Source organism: Apium graveolens, chromosome 11 (assembly GCF_009905375.1).
Source record: "Apium graveolens cultivar Ventura chromosome 11, ASM990537v1, whole genome shotgun sequence".
Taxonomy (NCBI): domain Eukaryota; kingdom Viridiplantae; phylum Streptophyta; class Magnoliopsida; order Apiales; family Apiaceae; genus Apium; species Apium graveolens.
Window position 1 is genome coordinate 8,016,187 of NC_133657.1, and position 20,961 is coordinate 8,037,147.

A 20,961-nucleotide genomic window follows, 5' to 3' on the forward strand; every position below is an offset into this window, starting at 1 on the left:
GTTGAGATATGAGAAGTGACATCAGTGATATATTTCTCAAAATTTTCCATATCCTGCTAAGAGCAACAAACAATTAAATTTTCCCTTTACAAAAACAAAATGCATGACATTCAATGGCATTTAATTTTCTAATAATTGATATTAATAATTCATCAATATACCTTCTATTAGGAGTGAAATAATAACCAATGTGTTTTTCTATTTCTAGAAATCCTTTGTATGCTTCTTCTAGTTTTTCTGTATTATTTTCATCTAATCCTTCAAGAGCAAAATTTTTTATAAATTCTACAGCTTCTGAAGTAGTAGTCCATATTATTAAAGATCCCGATATGATTTTCCATGGTTGAGCTTGTCTTCTTGTATATTCTATTTTCATTGTTTATTTTCTCTGCTAAGATAGTCAGCTAACACATTTTTTGTTCCTGATATATTTTTTATTACAAAATCATAACAACAGAAAAAAGATTGCCATTTTCTTCTTTTATTTAATTCTGGTAATAATTCTATTTTATTAGTAATAAAGGCTTTTACTTGAGTATTATCTGTTCTTACTACAAATTTAACAGGTAATAAATGATAATGAAACTTTTTAATCCCATATTTTACAGCTAATAGTTCTTTTTCATTTATGTGGTAGTTTGATTCATTAGGTTTCCAAGTTCCTCCTGCATATCCACATATATGTGTATTTTCTTTATCTATGTCATCCTTCTCATATGCTATTAGGACTGCTCCCCATCCTATATCACTAGCATCAGTATATAATTCTAAATGATCTGTTTCTATGGGTATTCTATGTTTTGGTAAATCTTTCACCTTTTCCTTAAGAATTTTTATACAGTTTTCATGTTCTTTTGTCCATCCAAAAGGTTTATTTTTTGTTAGTTCCTGTAATGGTTTTCTTAATTTAGGTAAGTCTTTAATATGATCTGAGGCATAATTTATTATTCCTAAAAATTGTTGTACCTCTTTTTTATTTTCTAATTTGTCCTTAAAATTTACAATCTTTGTTACTATATGGTCTTGTAATTGTATACCTTCTTTATCTATTTTGTATCCTAAATATTCTATCTTATTCTTAAATATTTCAGATTTCTTTTCAGACAGTAATATTCCATGCTGGTCTATTGTTTTTATAAATTGCTCTAAATGTTTTATATGTTCTTCTAGAGTTTCACTATATATTAATATATCGTCTACATATACTATACAGAAATCTTTTAATTTCCTAAAGATTTGGTCCATTCTTCGTTGAAATATTTGTGGCGCATTTTTTAATCCAAAGGGTAATACTATCCATTCATAATGTCCTTGTGGAGCACTAAAGGCTGTTAAAGGTCTTGATTCTTTGGTTAATTTTATTTGCCAAAATCCACTTTTACAATCAAATTTACTAAACCATTTCTTATTTCCTAGTCTATTTATAAGATTTCTTTTGTATGGTAAGAAATATCCATCAAATATAGTTTTCTTATTTAATTCTCTATAGTCTATTACCATACGGGCTTTTCCCCTTTTCTGCTCATTATGTTTTCTTACAAGGAAAGCCGGGCTATGTTAGGTCACACTTTCACTGTAGAGGGGGTGAATACAGTATTTATTACAATCAAATCAAACTTCAAGAACTTATGTAACAGAAAACAAACTTTATTTAAACAATAAACTCTGTTACAATCTGGAACTGTTATCTCTCAGTGATGAACAAAATATCACGAGAGCTGCTAGGGTTATAATAAATAATATTCTCGATAATGATAACGCTTATAGTGTAAACCCTATGTCTGTGTTTATATACTACACAGTTACAAGATAATCGCTAATTGATATGGAATATAATTCTGCTTCCTAAAATATATCAATCAGATATCTTCTATTCCAAGTATTCCATTCTTCACGGAATTCCTTCTTCATGCATATCTCTTCTTATGTTTATCTTGATCTTCTTAACTTTAATCAGCTACTGTCCTTATCTGATCGTCCTTCAGCACTTAAGTTCTGATATCTATCTCCTGATAACATAAGTACTGATATCCCTTAAGTTCTGACTTCCAGTATAAGTACTGATCAGTTAAGTACTGATTTGTTCTGTTCAAATAAGATCTGAAATCTAAACATAAAACATATTAGCCATGACATTATCAAATATATCTAACAATCTCCCCCAACTTGTAAATTAACAAAATATACAAGTTTAACAGATATTTGATGATGTCAAAAACATTAAGTACAAATGCATGAGAAATAGACAAGATAACTACAACTTACAGTCCTTAAAGTTTTTACCAATTCAACTTCTGATAACAACTTCAATCTGTATAAATATCAGAATTTAAGCAGTTGTAGATCTTCGACTTGGCTTCATCATTTTCTGATCTCTCTGATGTCAGGAGTTGTTCTGAGATAATTCTTCAACAAACATTTCTCAGCATATCTGAGTTCATCAATCATTCTCCGTTTGACATCTTTAAGCTCTGCAGTATCTTCACCAGTTTGAAATATTGCAGCTCTGAGATCATTAATCTTTGCTTTTCTCAACTCCTGATCTAGTCTTATGACATAAGCTTTGTTAGACTCTAGATTGAATTCAAGCCCCTTAATACCAAGATATGTTCTGATCTTTGCAGTATTAGGCTTCATATCAACAATATCACCATTGTGATTTCTGTACTTTGGAACATATCTGCTGTCAGACTTAACAGAATAAAGTCTTTTCTGTCTCTGAATCTGTTCCTTTAAGTAGTTTGCAGCAGTCTCTGTTATTCTGTCATCCACTTGAAGTAAGAATAATACATGCTCCAATTCTTCAAAATACTTCAATGGAATGGCATTTTGTCTTATATGATAAACCCTACCATCTGTCATGAAATACAACATGATGTATTCTTTCAAGTAGGTATGGTAAACCATCTGTACAGATTCTAGTTGATTCAATCTCTCAGGAGTTGCTCCAATACCTGGTTCACTCAAGGAAGTTGGATCATCGGTAGTGTTGTGTACTCTTCTTTCATCAGCACTTCCCAATCCAGTTTTATCTCTAGCTTCCTTTCCAGTAACTACTCTTGCTTCAAAACCACTTGAAGTAGTCTTCAAAGATTGAGACTGTTTTGCTTTAGTGAATCCTGGTAGGAGTGTTTTAGATTTATTTTCTGATATCAAGTTAACTTGAGCACTGTCAGAGGTTACTTGCTTCTTCTGAATATCAGAACTTACAATTTCTTGACTCTGAACAACTTGAGCCATGTCAGAGGTTGTTTTAAGAACTTTTCTTGAAGTCAGAGCAAGATTATCTTTTCCATCAGTAATTTCTTCTTCATCGGGAGGTACATAAGGCTTGATAGGTTCACCAACCTTTTCTTTACCCTTGGATCTTGGATCTATCTGTGGTTGTGATCTAGCCAAAGTTTCTTCAGTATGTATCCTTTCTTTGATCACAATGCCTTTAGGTTTTGGAAGTAACTTTTTACCAGAAGCTTCAGATTTAGATGTGACTTTCTCTGATTTAAGTCTGGCTTCTTCTTCCTTTAAACTTTCCAAGTCCATCCCTGGATTTTCTTGAAGAAATAACTGTCTTGACATTTTCTCATCAAGATCTAGAAGTTCATCAGAACTTATCCTTTTACCAGCAGCAGAACTTATTCTTTTCCCAGTATCAGAACTTGTTCTGTGACTAGCTTGTCTTGATGTAAACCTTCTACCTTGACTATGACCACCACCCATTCCAGAGTTTCCTTGGTCATCTTTTCCATCATCCTTTCCTTGCAGTGACTTGTTGGTTTTGCATTTGGACTTAATTACCTTCTCCCCCTTTTTGGCATCAGCAGGTAATAAAAGAGAGATAAGTAGTTCAACTGAGGTCTGGATTTCAGTAAGTTGCGATTGCTGAGAAGCTTGATTTGTCAGAATTTGATCAATCTGAGCTTGTTGCTTCTCTTGAGTTTTCTCAATATAAGCAACCCTGTCAATGGTAGGTTGGAAGAACTTTTTCTTATCAAGTTTCCAAACTTGTTCCTGTTTAATAAAGTTCTCCTGAATCTTGTGTAGCTCTGCATGAGTGTTGGAATGAAGACCTTGTAGATGTTTAGTACTCAATGCAGTGACTCTAAGCTGGATTTTAAAATCATCAGAATGTAACATTTCATCAGCTTTAGTCAAGTGCTCAGCAAGATGTAAAGCATTTGGAACACATGAAACTGAGTTCCATTCCTTAGTCCACTTCTGACCTGCAGGAGTTTCACTCCAAGGTACTGGTGCATCCCTGATAACAAACTCCTTTAGCAGTTCAGACTTAGGAAGAGTCAGTGGAGGAGTATGTCCTGAAGGACCTGCTTCATCAGCATCTACAGTTGTAGCAGCTTCACCAGTATCTCCAACATTTGCAGCATCAGAACTTAAAGAATCAGTATCTTCTGATAAGACAACTGTATGAGTAGCAATGGAGGCTTCAACATCCTCTAATTGCTGATCTGATACTAAGTTCTGATCAACAGCCATATCCTGATGCTCACCTAAAATCTGATCATCATCTTGATGCAGAGAAGGTGTTAGTGATAACTCAGGAGTTTGAACAGCATCAGTAACAGGTGTTGTGGAAGGATTATTTGTTGTTGGAGCTTCTAAGAAAAGTATTTCAGGCACAACCAAGTTCTGAATATCAATTTCAGCACTTGTGCCTGGATCAACAAGAGATATAGAAGGTGAATTAGCCTTGTCAGATACAGGTTCCTGAGATGGAGTTGATGGAGAAGAAGTGACTGGAGCAAATTCCTTGTCTTGTGAGATCAGAGATTCCTGATCCCCTTCCTTAGCTGCTTCCTCCTCATCATCTGAAACTGGCCTCTGTGCCCTCTGTTTCTTGTACTTCCTTGTTGATTTGGATTCCTTGGGAGTTGCAGGAACCGTCATACGTCTAAGCCTCTTGAGAAGCCTAGAACCCCCAATTGCAGAATCCTTCTGAGAAGTTGCCTTCTCAGCTTCATCTATCATAGGTTCTGAAGAGGGAATCTGATCCTCAGAATCTGATTCATCTCTCAAAGTAATCCTCCTCTTCTTCTGAGATGTTTGAGGAACAGTCTTTGTTCTCTTTGGCTTAGAGGATGTAGGCTTCACAGTAGGTGCTGAAGAAGAAGGTTGAGCAGTCTGTGAAGTGGAGAGATAGGATTTGAGATAAGTTCTGAGGGTAGGTTGAGTAGAATGAGAGGTAGGGACTGAGGTTGATGGATTTTGGTTATGGTGAGTTGGTTGAACATTTGAGTAAACAGATTTGTAAGTAGCTGGATCAGCATTTACCAGAATCTGTTTCACAGACTGAGGAATCTGTAATTGTCTCACCATTGATTTCTTTGTGTCAGCATTTATCAGGTCGTTAAAGTACCTTTTTGCAACCTTAAAAGGTGGGGTTTGAGTGCTGACTAACTGGGGTTCAGCAGTACAATACGTATAAATAAGTTGACAGAATCTAGCAAAATAAACAACATCTCGATCCTCTGTCATCCTATCCCCAATAAAACCAATTATTCCAGTTGCAAAATCAAAATGAGTTTGATGGATAATAGCATACCCGATGTGCTGACTCAGAATTGGGATGGCATCAAAATTTGAACACTTGTTGCCAAAAGCCTTGGTGATGCAATCGAAGAAGAAACTCCATTCTCTTCTGATATTAGCCCGTTTCAACTGTCCAAGTTTCGTCAAACTCTTTTCATATCCCAAATCAGTCATTAACCCCCGAAGGTCTGATTCCTCTGGTATAGAGAAGGTACAATCTTCTGGAAGATGTAATGCTCTTCGTACTGTACCAGGAGTGACTACATAGGAAGAATCCCCCACTTGGAAGATAATACTGGGAGTTCCTCGTTTACCACCATCATCATAAACTCCAGTCCTCCAGAACCGCAGAACTTGTTGACTTGAAAATAATTCAGGCTGAGTTAAGGCGTACCCAACCTCACTATGTGCAAGAAGATCTTGCACAAAATGCAATTCAGATGGAGCTTCAGCATGATCAAGAATTGCAGCATAGTTGTTTGGAACAAACTTTGCTCCATCAATGATTAAATCCTTTGGTGCCATGTGAAAAAATATTGAAATTCAAGTATGCCTGTTAGGTGTGTGAGATAATGTCTGTATGAAAAACCAACGTGAGAAAGAATGAGAAAGAGAGTAAAAGTAAGAAGAGAGATAAAGTATAAAGAAAGTAAAAGATTAAAGAAATCTTCTCTCTGTTGTTCTTATACTCTAAAAAAGAATGTTACCGTTGGACACCTATCAGACATGCAGTAATAACGGGTAGTTACTGGGCTCGAGAAAACAGGAATGATTACTTATCCAGTTGCCTTGTTTCAAGGAAAAACCATTTCAGTTATCAAGAGACACAGGTTTAATTCAAAATTGAAACCGTTAGCACTGATTGAATTGTTTTTCACTGCAACATTAATATTCTGAAAATGAATCATGTTAAAAATGACCGAGATAATTTCGATGAATAAGTGCTGACAAAGAATCAGAACTTAAATAAAGACAAAATTTAAATGGTCATCAGAATATCAAGCAGGATTTAACACTACAGATGAAATAACTCAGAGACAAAATCTTGAAGTAAAAACAGTTTTCATTAATATATCAAGTCAATACATATATGAAATAGAAATTACATCAATACAAGATTTTCCCTAAGCTTCTAATCCTAACGTCAACAGCTTTAGTCTTAGCTAAGAAGCCTGTCAAAGCTGAGGATGAAGAAGAACAGGAAGAAGACGAGATTAAGTCATCCTCCTCTTCCTATCTTCGACAAACAAGATAGCGAGTCGAATGATTCGCTCTTGCTGACGGATACGACGAAGGTGAAGGTCTCTTCGAACGGCCACCAGATCACGTTTGATAACCTCTGGAAATTGAATCCAGAGATTGTGAGGGATGTTGGTGATAGGGTAGGGAGTTGAAATTCCATTCAAAAAGACATGCACAGTCTCATCACCGTAATTGTAGAACCAGCCAAATTCAGCCATTTGTGATAGTAAATGAAAAACAAGACTGAATTTGTGATACAAGTGTGATGAGAAGACTAATGTGAAGTGGTTGCATATATAGGCATGAGAATGCCAAGAGACACAAAGATATTGAATGCAGACAGGTAGAATTAAATCTACCTCGTCTCCCTAGACTTTGAAAAAGAATAACAGTCATTGGAAAGAGAATGTGCACATGTAACAAGAGTGAACTGTTCAAGGACGAGTGCCATTATGTTTTAACCATAGACTATTAATCTTCCACTTCAACATTTCGAAATTGAGCTGAGACTGTTACCAAAAGTTACTCACAGATAAGTCAAGTAAAGGGTTAGACTGAAAAATCAGAACTTAGACCTATACCAGAACTTAACAGTCATCAGAACATAATGTCTTAACTCGAACAAGGAATATCTATCTTAGTAAATACTCATACAAGTTCTTAGTTATGAACGTCAGAACTTAATCATCAGAACGTGTAACTAGAACTTGTCCTCAGAATTTGTGCAAAAGTGACACAATGACTGTTGATCTAAAATAACATAGACCACCACAGAAATTTCATCATTCATATGGAGTGATGTGTGTGTGCATTAAGCTAAATAACAGACAAAGAGTAAAGTCTGATCTACTTCAGTACATCTTAGAAATAAGTCATAATTAAAATTTTGCTAAAGAGCTGTCATTATCTTGAAACCTACTGATAAATGAGTTCATGCATGAGTTCACCTCTACTGTTTTTGTGCTAATTTTATGCATCTTTTGAAATTCTATTTTACAGAGGCTTCTCAGTGTAAGTGAGTCACGACTGTTTATCAGAATTTATGCTATTATCAGAGTATTTCTCCAGTAATCATAGAGTGTGAAAAGTCACCAAGAAAATATTTTGCTTTTCTAATGCATATTTACTTAATACCAGCAATGCACTTGGGTCGTCCCTTTCACATTTTTACTCTAGATCTCAAAGGAGTACCTGATATTATTCTTTGATTATTGTTCTTCTTCTTTTGATAAGTGAGGTTTATCAGCACTTAGTACATTCAGCAGTTTTACTAGAATCAGAACTTAAACAGATGAGTAGCATTATTCTAATTTGTGACTTAGTAATAAGATATACAAAGTAAACTTAACTAAGCTCAGTTATCAGAATTTGCTTGTGTCATAAGATTTCCACAGAAATAATTACTTCTTTCATGGGATCATTTGTTTATTGAAGACTAGTAGGTCAGTATCTAGCACAGTTATCCTCATAGGATTGAATAGTTACTGAAACAGACATATCACTTATCAGAGTTTAGAAACATATATCAGACAACAGTCAGTACTTAAAGACATTTATCAATTAATGCACAGAATATACAAAGAGATTAATTCTGTAAATACTGATCATAAAGTCTGATAACATAGAACAAGTTTAAGCAGATTTAGAGAAAGAACCTGAAATCATTCCAAGTTCATTTACCAATTTTGAAAAGGTAGCTTCACACAGTGGTTTTGTGAAGATATCTGCTACTTGTTGATCTGTGGGAACAAAATGCAATTCCACTGTACCTTCATCCACATGTTCCCTGATGAAATGGTACCTGATGCTGATGTGCTTTGTCATAGAGTGTTGAACTGGATTACCTGTCATAGCAATAGCACTTTGATTATCACAGTAAATAGGGATTTTGAAATACGTTAACCCATAATCTAGTAACTGATTCTTCATCCAGAGAATCTGTGCACAGCAGCTTCCTGCAGCAATATACTCTGCTTCTGCAGTTGATGTGGAAATTGACTTTTGTTTCTTGCTATACCAAGAAACCAACCTGCCTCCAAGAAATTGGCAGCTACCACTTGTGCTTTTCCTGTCAATTTTACAACCTGCAAAATCTGCATCTGAGTAACCTATTAATTTAAAATCTGATTCTCTAGGATACCATAATCCTAGATCAGCTGTTCCTTTAAGATACTTAAAGATTCTTTTTACAGCTGTTAAGTGAGGTTCTCTTGGATCTGCTTGAAATCTTGCACAAAGACAGGTAGCAAACATGATATCTGGTCTACTAGCAGTTAGATAGAGAAGTGAGCCAATCATACCTCTGTAATCAGTAATATCTACTGAATTACCAGTATCCTTATCCAGTTTTGTTGCAGTGGCCATGGGAGTGGATGCACTTGAACAGTCTTGCATTCCAAATTTTTTCAGCAAGTTTCTGGTGTACTTAGATTGACAAATAAAAGTTCCTTCTTCACTCTGCTTGACTTGAAGGCCCAGAAAATAACTAAGTTCTCCCATCATACTCATCTGATATCTTGACTGCATTAGGTTGGCAAACTTTTTGCAAAGTTTGTCATTTGGAGACCCAAAAATAATATCATCAACATAAATCTGGATCAAAAGTAAGTCCTTGCCATGGTTGAGATAGAACAATGTTTTGTCAATAGTTCCTCTGTTGAATCCACTTTCCAGAAGAAACTGAGCTAAAGTCTCATACCATGCTCTAGGAGCTTGCTTAAGTCCATAAAGTGCTTTATCAAGCCTGTAGACATAATCTGGATGTTTGGAATCTACAAAGCCTGGAGGTTGTTCAACATATACTTCCTCTTCCAATTCTCCATTGAGAAAAGCACTTTTCACATCCATTTGAAAGACAGTAAACTTTTTGTGAGCAGCATAAGCCATGAATATCCTTATGGCTTCTAACCTAGCAACTGGAGCAAATGTTTCATCATAGTCAATTCCCTCCTGTTGAGAATATCCTTTTGCAACCAGCCTTGCCTTGTTCCTTACAATTATGCCATCACTGTCAGTTTTGTTTCTGAATACCCACTTTGTACCAACAACCGATCTATTCTTGGGTCTTGGCACTAAGGTCCAGACTTTGTTTCTTTCAAATTCATTCAACTCTTCCTGCATTGCTTGCACCCAATCAGCATCTTGAAGAGCTTCTTCCACTTTCTTTGGCTCAGACTGAGAGAGAAAAGAATTGTAAAGACATTCATTCGAAGTACCTGTTCTAGTTCTGACACCTGCCTCAGGATTTCCAATTATTAAGTCAGGTGTATGTGATTTTGTCCACTTCCTTGCAGATGGAAGATTTTCTCTAGAACTGAATGCTCCCCCATGATTCATGCTGTCTTCGGTTTCATTTTCTGATGCTCCCCCTGAAACTATGCTCTCTGAGTTGGATCCTTCAGTATTTAGATTTTCAGTACTGTCAGTACTTGGCTTATCAGAACTTGACGAATCAGAATTTGAAGAGCCAGATGTATGTTCTGATGCTTCTTGAGATGTGATAATATCTTGAGTATGCTCCCCCTGCATTGGTGCATCTTCCTTTGACGTAGTCACCACAGTTTCAATAACATCAGAGTTTAATCCATCAGAATTTACAGTATCAGGACTTAGACTGTCAGGACTTGAGGTATCAGAATATGAATCTTCATTTTCAAATCTCAGCTTATCATGATCAATGCAATCTTCAAGTCCAGTGATCTTCTTGTCATCAAAAGAGACATTGATAGATTCCATGACCACTTTTGTTCTCAAATTATAGACTCTGAAGGCTTTTGTAGAAAGTGGATATCCTACAAAGATTCCCTCATCAGCTTTTAGATCAAACTTGGATAGCTGTTCAGGATGAGTCTTGAGAACAAAACACTTACATCCAAATACATGAAAGTATTTGAGATTTGGCTTCTTGTTCTTCACCATCTCATATGGTGTTTTTCCATGCTTGTTAATGAGTGTTGCATTTTGAGTAAAACAAGCAGTCTGCACAGCTTCAGCCCAGAAATAGGTTGGAAGCTTTGCTTCTTCAAGCATTGTTCGTGCAGCTTCAATTAGAGTTCTATTCTTCCTTTCAACAACTCCATTTTGCTGTGGAGTTCCAGGAGCAGAAAATTCCTGCTTTATTCCATGATTTTTGCAGAACTCTTCCATTATCAAATTCTTGAATTCAGTGCCATTATCACTCCTCAAAATTTTCACAGAATCTTTGATCAATTTTTCCAGATGTTTGACATGATCAATCAGGATAGATGCAGTTTCACTTTTTGTGTGCAAGAAATACACCCATGTGTATCTGGTGAACTCATCTATTATGACCAACGCATATTTCTTCTTTGCAATAGACATGACATTCACTGGACCAAATAGATCAACATGAAGTAGATAATAAGGCTCAAGAATTGATGATTCAGTCTTGCTCTTGAACGAAGATTTTCTTTTTTTAGCCTTCTGACATGAGTCACAAAGACCATCAGGAACAAACACTGATTTTGGCAGTCCTCTCACAAGATCTTTCTTGATCAGTTCATTTATCTTGTTGAAGTTTAAATGAGAGAGTTTCTTGTGCCAATTCCAGCTTTCTTCAGTTGAGGCTCTACTCACTAAACAGATTGCAGAACCATCAGAACTTGTTGAAAGCTTAGCTTCATAAATGTTACCACGCCTGAATCCCTTCAGAACAATTTTTCCTTTAGATTTACTAACTATTTCACAATGTTCTGCAAAGAAATCAACATGATAACCTCTGTCACAGATTTGACTTATACTCAGTAAGTTGTGTTTAAGTCCTGAGACCAGAGCTACATCTTTAATAATGACATTCCCAAGATTGATATTGCCATATCCCAAAGTTTTTCCAATGTTGCCATCTCCATAAGAAACACTTGGGCCAGCTTTCTCCACAAAGTCTGATAGCAGGGCCTTATTTCCAGTCATATGTCCTGAACATCCACTGTCCAGAACTAAAATATTTTTCCTGTTGCCCTTTGTTTCAGCAGCTTCAGAACTGCTCTCAGAACTTGATTTATCAGCATTTGCCATCAATGCATAGTTCTCCTCACTTTCAGAGTCTGAGGTGTCTGTCCAGCTTTTCTGCTTTGTGACAAGAGCTTTGCCTTTGTCATTCTTGGTCTTCTTGCAATCAGGAGATATGTGGCCTTTCTCACCACAATTATAACATTTAACATTAGCGTAATCTCCTCTGTCAGACTTTCCTCCTCTTCCTTCAGATCTTCTGAAATTCTTCTTATCAGAACTTATGCCTTTCCTGGAAAACTTCTTTCCCTTCCTGAACTTCCTGTATGCAATCTTTGTGATTCCTTTCACCATAAGAGCACACAGCTTCATCATCTCCTCATCAGCATCAGTTTCAGGCAAGCTTTCAGAATCTGAGTCATCATCACTCTCAGAACTTGATGACTCAGTATCAGATTTTATGATAAGAGCTTTACCCTTATCTTTCTTTGAGGAAGGTGGTTTGGGGGATTCCTCTTCAACCTTGAGAGCAACTGTCCTTGACTTTCCTCCTTTCCTCTTGCTTCTTTGTTCCATCTCAAGTTCATGAGTCTTGAGCATTCCATAGATTTCATCAAGAGTTGTTTCATCAAGATTGTAGTTGTCTCTTATTGTTGTTGCCTTCAAATCCCAACATTCAGGAAGAGCTAACAGGAATTTGAGGTTTGTATCTTCAAGATCATACTCCTTATTTACTAATGACAAGTCATTCAAGAGTTTGACAAATCTATCATATACATCAGTCAATGACTCATTAGTCCTAGAGTCAAAGTGTTCATACTCTTGAGTGAGTATTGTCTTCCTGTTCTTCTTAACTGTTTCAGTTCCTTGACACCTTGTCTCCAGTGCATCCCATATCTCCTTAGCAGTCTTGCAGTTGATTACCCTGTTTGACATTACATTATCAATGGCACTATGCAATAAGTGACGTACCTTGGCATCCTTAGCAATAGATGCTATATCTTCAGCAGTGTAATCATTCTTTTCCTTTGGTACGGTCATTGCTGCTTCACCTGCAACTACAACAGCGAGCTTGGTAGGTTTGTGAGGCCCTTCCTTGATTCTATCAAGGTATTCTGGATCTGTTGCTTCCAGAAACATGGTCATCCTTACCTTCCATATGGGATATTCAGATGGTCTCAATATGGGAACTCTGATAGTCTCATATCGACTCTGAGTTGATGTCTTTGATGATTCCTCAGTTTTGGTAGGCTTAGTTGGAGTTTCTGTGTCAGACATGATTGTGTTTGGATCTTTAACTGTATGTGTGTTAACAGATAGCTCTGATACCACTTGTTAGGTCACACTTTCACTGTAGAGGGGGTGAATACAGTGTTTATTACAATCAAATCAAACTTCAAGAACTTATGTAACAGAAAACAAACTTTATTTAAACAATAAACTCTGTTACAATCTGGAACTGTTATCTCTCAGTGATGAACAAAATATCACGAGAGCTGCTAGGGTTATAATAAATAATATTCTCGATAATGATAACGCTTATAGTGTAAACCCTATGTCTGTGTTTATATACTACACAGTTACAAGATAATCGCTAATTGATATGGAATATAATTCTGCTTCCTAAAATATATCAATCAGATATCTTCTATTCCAAGTATTCCATTCTTCACGGAATTCCTTCTTCATGCATATCTCTTCTTATGTTTATCTTGATCTTCTTAACTTTAATCAGCTACTGTCCTTATCTGATCGTCCTTCAGCACTTAAGTTCTGATATCTATCTCCTGATAACATAAGTACTGATATCCCTTAAGTTCTGACTTCCAGTATAAGTACTGATCAGTTAAGTACTGATTTGTTCTGTTCAAATAAGATCTGAAATCTAAACATAAAACATATTAGCCATGACATTATCAAATATATCTAACAGGCTACTATGTGGACTTTTACTTTCTTGTATTAATTTTAGTTTTAATAATTCATTGATTTGATTATCAAATTCTTTTTGGTCTGAAGGGCTATACCTTATAGGTTTAGATCTTATTATATCATTAGGGTTTAATAATTTTATTTCAGCATATATCTTTTCCTTATCCCATAACCTCATAGGATTTTCTCCGAAGTTGGATTTTAATAAATTATTATATTTTTTAGTTAATTCTTGTAGATTATTATTTCTTTCTATTTTTAGATTCTTTATTCTTATAGTATTTATAGTACTTATTGGCATAATTCTTTTTAATACTATCCACTTATTACACGGAGTTTGTAATGATAGGGTATTTGAAGTTACTATATGTGTTTTAAAATAATCTAAAAAGTTATTTCCTAATAATATAGATTGCTTCATCTTATTCTGATATACAATAGGTAAACTGAATAATGTTTTATTTAGCTTTATTCTCATGTTTTTTGCTATTACATCTAATTCCTTCTTTTGTTCATTAAATCCTGATACCCTAGTTCTATGTGCATTAGATTTTTCCCATCTATATGAAGCTAAAACTTCCTTTTTTACTAGACATAGATCTGCTCCACTATCTATAAATATTTTTTGTTTTAGGAATTTATATTTTTTATATTCTACATCTGCTTCTATGTATATTGCTACCATTCCTCCCAATTGCTTTCACTAGATGATTCATAATTTATAAAGTTTATTTCATTATCAGTTTCACTAATATAAAACTCTTCATATTCATACCATCTATTGTCATTTTCTTTAATTTGTTCTATATCCATTATGAATTGTGATGTATTTATATATTTTACTTTCTTTTCTTTCAGTTTAGGACATTTATTAGCATAATGTCCTTTTTCATTACAATTCCAACATTTACATTCACTTATATCTTTCTTTTTAAAAGGTTTTCTTCTAAACTTTCTCTTATTTTTATATCTTCTCCTATTTTCTGGTGTATTTCTAAATTTCCTAAATCTTTTTCTCTTATATCTGTTGTATTTATAAGGATAATTATTTCTATTTTGTTTGCTTCTGTACTTATCATATGATTTTTTCTTATTATACCTCTTCTTATAGTTCCTATAGGGTTTTTTATCTTCACATCCAAATACTAATCTTCTTTCAGTGAATCCACATATTTCTCTTAATCCTAGTTTTTTATCCTTTTTAACCTTTTGTTGTACCCTATATTCTTCACATTTTCTCATTAGATATCCTCTTAGTACTCTTATTCTTTCACCCAGAGTGTTCTCACGAGGTTCTAACTTATTATATTCCTTAGTTATCTCAGTATTATAAGGTTCTGGTAAATGATCATAATATAATTGTTGATATATATGTCCTTCTTCGGGTAAGAATCTAGCTTCATAAAAGAATTTAGTAAAACTTATAGTATATTCTGGTAACTTGTTAATTTTACAGCATTTCATGTTATTTAGATTCATTATTATTTCTATTTTTCTTTCTATTAAAACTTGGTCTCTAGCTACTATCCAAGGTTCTCCTAAGAATTCTCTTTTTAATATCATATCAAATATTTGTAACATTGATTTCCAATCCGTTGCATACCTTAGTACTTCAGTTTTTAACTGATATTCTATGGATTCTATCCAATATGCTACCTTTCCAATTAACGTTTTTGAGATCAAGTTATAAGTATATTCTAACTCATCTGTATGAGTAGAATTCATTAATGCTATATACATTCCTAAATTCCAATCAGTAATTCTCCTGCTAATTTCTTGTTCTTCATATACATTATCTAAGTCTAAAAAGTATCCATTCAAGTTTACGCCTTGTGACATTGATCCTATAAATTCTTTAAATTCATTATGTTGTCCTATTGGTATGTGTTTTGGTATCGTGTTCCTATATCTTGTTATAACTTCCATATTATGGTCGGTTACTTCTTCTTCTGGGTAGTTATCCATTTCCTCATTTTTTATTCCTTCAGTTTCTATATCAGTATAATTATCTTTATCTTCTTGGTCACTATTCGATTCTTGTTTTATTACTGCATTTACATTTTTCATTCTTTCTAAAGCTTCTATTATATTTTTATTTTCTATTTCCATTTCAGAATTTTCCTCATAACTACTGTTATATTCTTCTATTATATTCACCGTTTTTCCTAAATTATCTTGTTCCAATTCACTAGTACTTGTATTATTATTTGTAGATACAGTACTAGAAACTTCACTTGTATCTTCTTTTTTTCCTTTTAACTTATTTAATTGCCTTTTCAATATTTCTATTTCTTTTTTATTTTCTTCTGTTTTTTCATTTAATTCCTTTTTTGTTTGTCTTAAATCTCTTTTTACATCTTTTAGTTCCTTTTTAGTTTCTTTATATTTATTTTTATATTTTTTATATTTTTCTAACCATTCTTCATTAGTATTTAATCGTAATTTTTTATTCTCCGTCCTTATTTCTTCTATTTCTTCCTTTTGTTGTTCTAATTTTGACTTTAAATATTCTATCACAGTTGTATCAATCTTAAACTCAGCTTTGCTTTCACTAGTTGTTTCCTTTTTTAATGGTTCATACTTATATTTTTCTCTTTCTAAAATTTCTTTTCCATGATTCTTTAAAAATGTTATCACGTTATATTCTTTTTGTTCTTTAGTTTCCATTAGAACTTTCCTTTTTTACTAAGTTGTCCCAAATTATCTAATACCTTTCCTATTGGTTCAGATATATTAGGTTTCATTTTACTTATATCTATCATCATTGGCTCATTAACTCTTCTCCATGCATTTATGGCTTTTAGTTCTGGCTTATTTGTAATTTCTTTTTCTGGTATAATTTTTTGTTTTCCTTCTTCTAATTTTATTAACTTGTCTAGTATCATTTTTAAAGTAGGTATTTCAGAATTATTCCATAAGCTTGTTAACTCTTCTCTTATTATTTGTCTCAAATTTTCTTGATTATCTTGTTTTTCTACCAATCTCATTATTGCATTTAGTTTTTCCTTAACTATTATTTCTTCCCATAATTTTTTTATAAATTCTGAGTCTGACATTTTATTATTTGTTGATTCGCCTCTTCCAACCATTTCCAACATCTATCCAATATTTACTAGTATTTTTACTCTGTTCTTCTAATTTCTTAATATCATTTTCTAACTTTGTTTGTCTTTCCTTATATTCTAAATATTTTATTTGTGAATCTATTTCGCTTTCTAACATACTCTGTATTTTCTTTAACTTTTCTTTCTTATTCCTTAATTTTTCTTGTATATTCATAGTTTTTCTATAAATCTTTCTTTTCCTTGATCTACTATCTTTATTCCATTATTATTAATTTTATAATTTATCATTTTTAAGAAGTCGCTTCCTAATAATAATTCACTCGAACTATCATATTCTATTACTCCTATATTTATATTATATTCCAAGTCTAATATTTTAAACTTTAAATTAGTACATTTAGTAATAAATATTTCTCTATCATTTTCTGCATATCTGTAAGTCTGAGGTTCTATCCACTTACAATTTTCTTCATTTACCTTGCTTATATGAATAAAACTTTTGGTAGCTCCTGTATTAATTTCTGCTATACAGTCTCTTGTTATTGTTTCGTCAAATATTATTATTTTTATTTTCAAACTATCAGTATCTATTTTTATTAAATCTATCTTTCTACTCGTCATACTCATTGATCTAATTAATCTTATAGGATTTTGTTCTTTTCTAAAACTTAATCTAGATCCTTCTAATATTGGTTTAATTCTTTGCCTTGGAATCATTTGTCTATTACTAAAATCTATTGTAATTTCTTCTGGGATTGTTATTTGAGATTCTTCTTTATGTTCAATTTTTTCTAATATATCATTATATAACTTTGGTACTATTATTCCTAATTCCGTTTGTTTCTTTACGTGATGGTTTCCAGTCATAGCATAAACCATTTTGGTTTCTATACTAATAACTTTACTTCCTTTTTGCATTTTTATTCCATCTAACTTATAGTATAATGTTAAAGATCTTTCTTTATTTTCATCCCTTAGTGATATACTAAAATCGGGTTGTATTATAAATTTTAATTTCTGATATATCAAGTTTCCTTTTATTACTGCTATTAATGAATCTTGTATATTTCCTATTATTCTATCATCCAATACATATATCTGTATAGGAGTATCGATATTTTTCTGAAAATATGCTTTTATTGTAAATTCTATTGCTCCAAAATATATGTTTTTTAGTTTATTTGCTTCCTTTTGTTTTAATTTGGATAATTCTCTTTTTATTAATCCATCTGTTATTAAATTTATTCTTGTTTTTCCATTTATTGTATCTATATCTATTACATTCTCATGTTTTTGGGCTATATACCTAACTTCCTTATTTCTTTCAAAATATGATGTCTTGAATATCTTTTTTATTGTTAATTCTTCTGTTTCACTTTGAATTTGATTATATATATCTGGTTTAAAACTTAGGGTTTGTGATGTTCCTCCTTCGTATTCATCCATTTGATAATACATATCTTGTTTTTCACTTATTTCTTCTAATGACATTTTATCCATCTGTATTTTATCCAGTTATATTATTTGTTAAAATTATTCTTTTAAGTCCTTGTATTCTTAGTTTATCATTTCTAAATGTTATTATCATATTTCCAAGTTGTTGGTAAATTCTCATAATTTCTTCGTTATTCTCTCTTGTCCATGTTATTTTATTTTTTCTTTCTAGTAATTTTTCCAGATCTATTTCTAATTTTTCTTGATTTTTTATTAATTGCTTTAGTTTTCTATTATTTCTAGTTATTGCATTTGGATCTGTCCAATTCATTTTTTAATTTTTTGTTTTAAATCGTCTATTAATCTATATTGTTCAGTTAATACTTCTTTTAAGTCTTTTATTTCGATTTCTAAATTAGTTTCTTTAATAAATTTTCCTCGTTTTAATAAAAGTTTTTCTTCCTCTAGTCTCCTAATTTTTTCATCTCTTTCTTCCAACATTGTTTGTAATATAGCTATAATATCTAATTTTTCATTTATTATTTGCATGCTTATCTTACAACTTTCAATATGTTGATTTATTAGCCTATTATATGTTGGTTCTTTATCAGCTATATACTGAATTGATCGTATCCTTAAATCTTCCATAAGTCAGATTAATTGTCTGTATAAAATTTTCTTACACATATGTTGTGTTACTTTGTTTTCTACCATAAATAAAATTAATAGAGTTGCTATTATTTTAGATTTATATCTTTTATTCTTTTCTCTATTTATTCTTGTCGGAGGTCTCATTTAACTATCAAATTTTATTTCCTTTTTACTATTCATTAGTTACTATTCACTGTTTACTATTCACGGCTACTTTTGCTACAGTGTTTTACTGTTCATTTTCCGCCTATTACTGGCTCTGATACCAATTTCTGGGGTTCTTATTATGGATCGTTTATATATCTACACAACCCTAAAGAGGGAAGGCGAGGGAAGGTGCATGCATTTTCGTATTAATTAATATGGTTATTTTTTGCATGTAGTAAGCAATAGACAAAATCAAATTCATTATTTTAAATGAAATCATCTCTATAAGCTCATACTAATTATACATCATAATCTCAGAAAACATTATTTTATAATGCTATCATACACAATCAGATTTAAATCAGAATATTTTACCTCTTACAATAGCTTTCTGGTCACCGGAAGTCTCAACTCACCCTTGTGAAAAAAGTGTTGTTGAAAAAATCAAATAATAGTTTGATAATATTTTTAGTTTATGTATGTTTTGATGTAAAAGTTATAAAAAAATAACGTTTTTGATGAGATTTGATGGTAAAATCAAAATCTACTTCCCGCAAAAGCTGAAAAGTAGCTTTTATGAAAAGCATGAGAGTCCTTACTTTTTACGCTAAAAGCACTTTTGAGAAAAACAGTTTTATAATTTTACCAAACAGTTTTTTAACTATTTTTCATCCGCAAAAACACCCTTAGAGTTGCAGCTTATGCGATACAAGTTACAAGGCAAAATATTTGAAATCAGAGGACTAACCTGGATCGTCAAACAATTTTCCCACCTTCAGTTCGTTAGAACTTGAAAGAAAACATAAGCTCCGAGTCACTGTGAATCTGGATTGTCAAACGATTTTCATAGCTTCAGTTTGACACAGTCAAGGCATCGCGTGTGGCCTCCAACTGTACTTCCAGTCATGCAGTAACCTTAGTCGTAATCAGTCCATCCCGAATTGGTTACAGAACAGAAAGGATTAAGAAAGCACAGATCATAACATACTCTCACAATTAGTAATAGTCCATCCCAAGCTAATAGAAGAACAGTAAACTATCCTCAGTAGCAACACAAGATATGCTTTAAATTCGCTGTCTGTTTGTTGCCTGTAGCATAAATCTATTATCAACCGATCAAGTCAAAGACAAAGCAGATGCTTCATATGAATTAAACATAATCGAATTTTACTTATAGCTCCTAATGGTGAAATCATCTCTCTCGGGTGATTGTACTTGCATCTTCGCTTCTTTGCAGCTTCAGCATTCATAGAATACAGGCATTCTGGCTGATCATTTCTCAGGTACAACATTAACTAATATTGTTTCCGAGGGAGGACTTGCCTAAGCACTCGAAAAAGAAGAAAATTAGGCAAACTAAACAGCCATATAAACATTTATTGACAAACTGAATTGGAAAACTAAAAGCAACTTCAGTACCCAATGCTGTAAGCTATAATATGAAGACTGAATAATTCAGAAGATGCACATTTATACTGAAAATTAAAAAGGATCAAGGCAAACTTCGATTCCTACAGGCTTCTTAGTTCTTATATTGTTTCAAGTCCTTCACCAAAATGTAGACCCATTTGCTTATGCACACAGCACACGGGGATATTTTATGGCAGAAATATTTTCGACCTGACAAATCTTAGATATAACACATGACAAATTTGAAATATAAAATCCATTGCCATAATTTAGAACCAAAAATTATTTTTTGGTGTGAAAATAAGACCCAACTCCTCTCATGCTAGTTAATTTTGCAACCATAACAGTTCAAATTTAACTAACTTCATGCCTCTTTCTATCTTATCTTTCATTTGAAGTACACCAACATACATTTCATTCATGGTTATTCATAATTAATTGATAATCAAGTGATGTGTGATGATGTGACGACATGCATATATCCTTGTAAACTTGGAACTAAATATCCATTTTTTGCATGTTTGCATCTAATTATGCAACTCTAAATTATAGCAATGCAACCAACTTC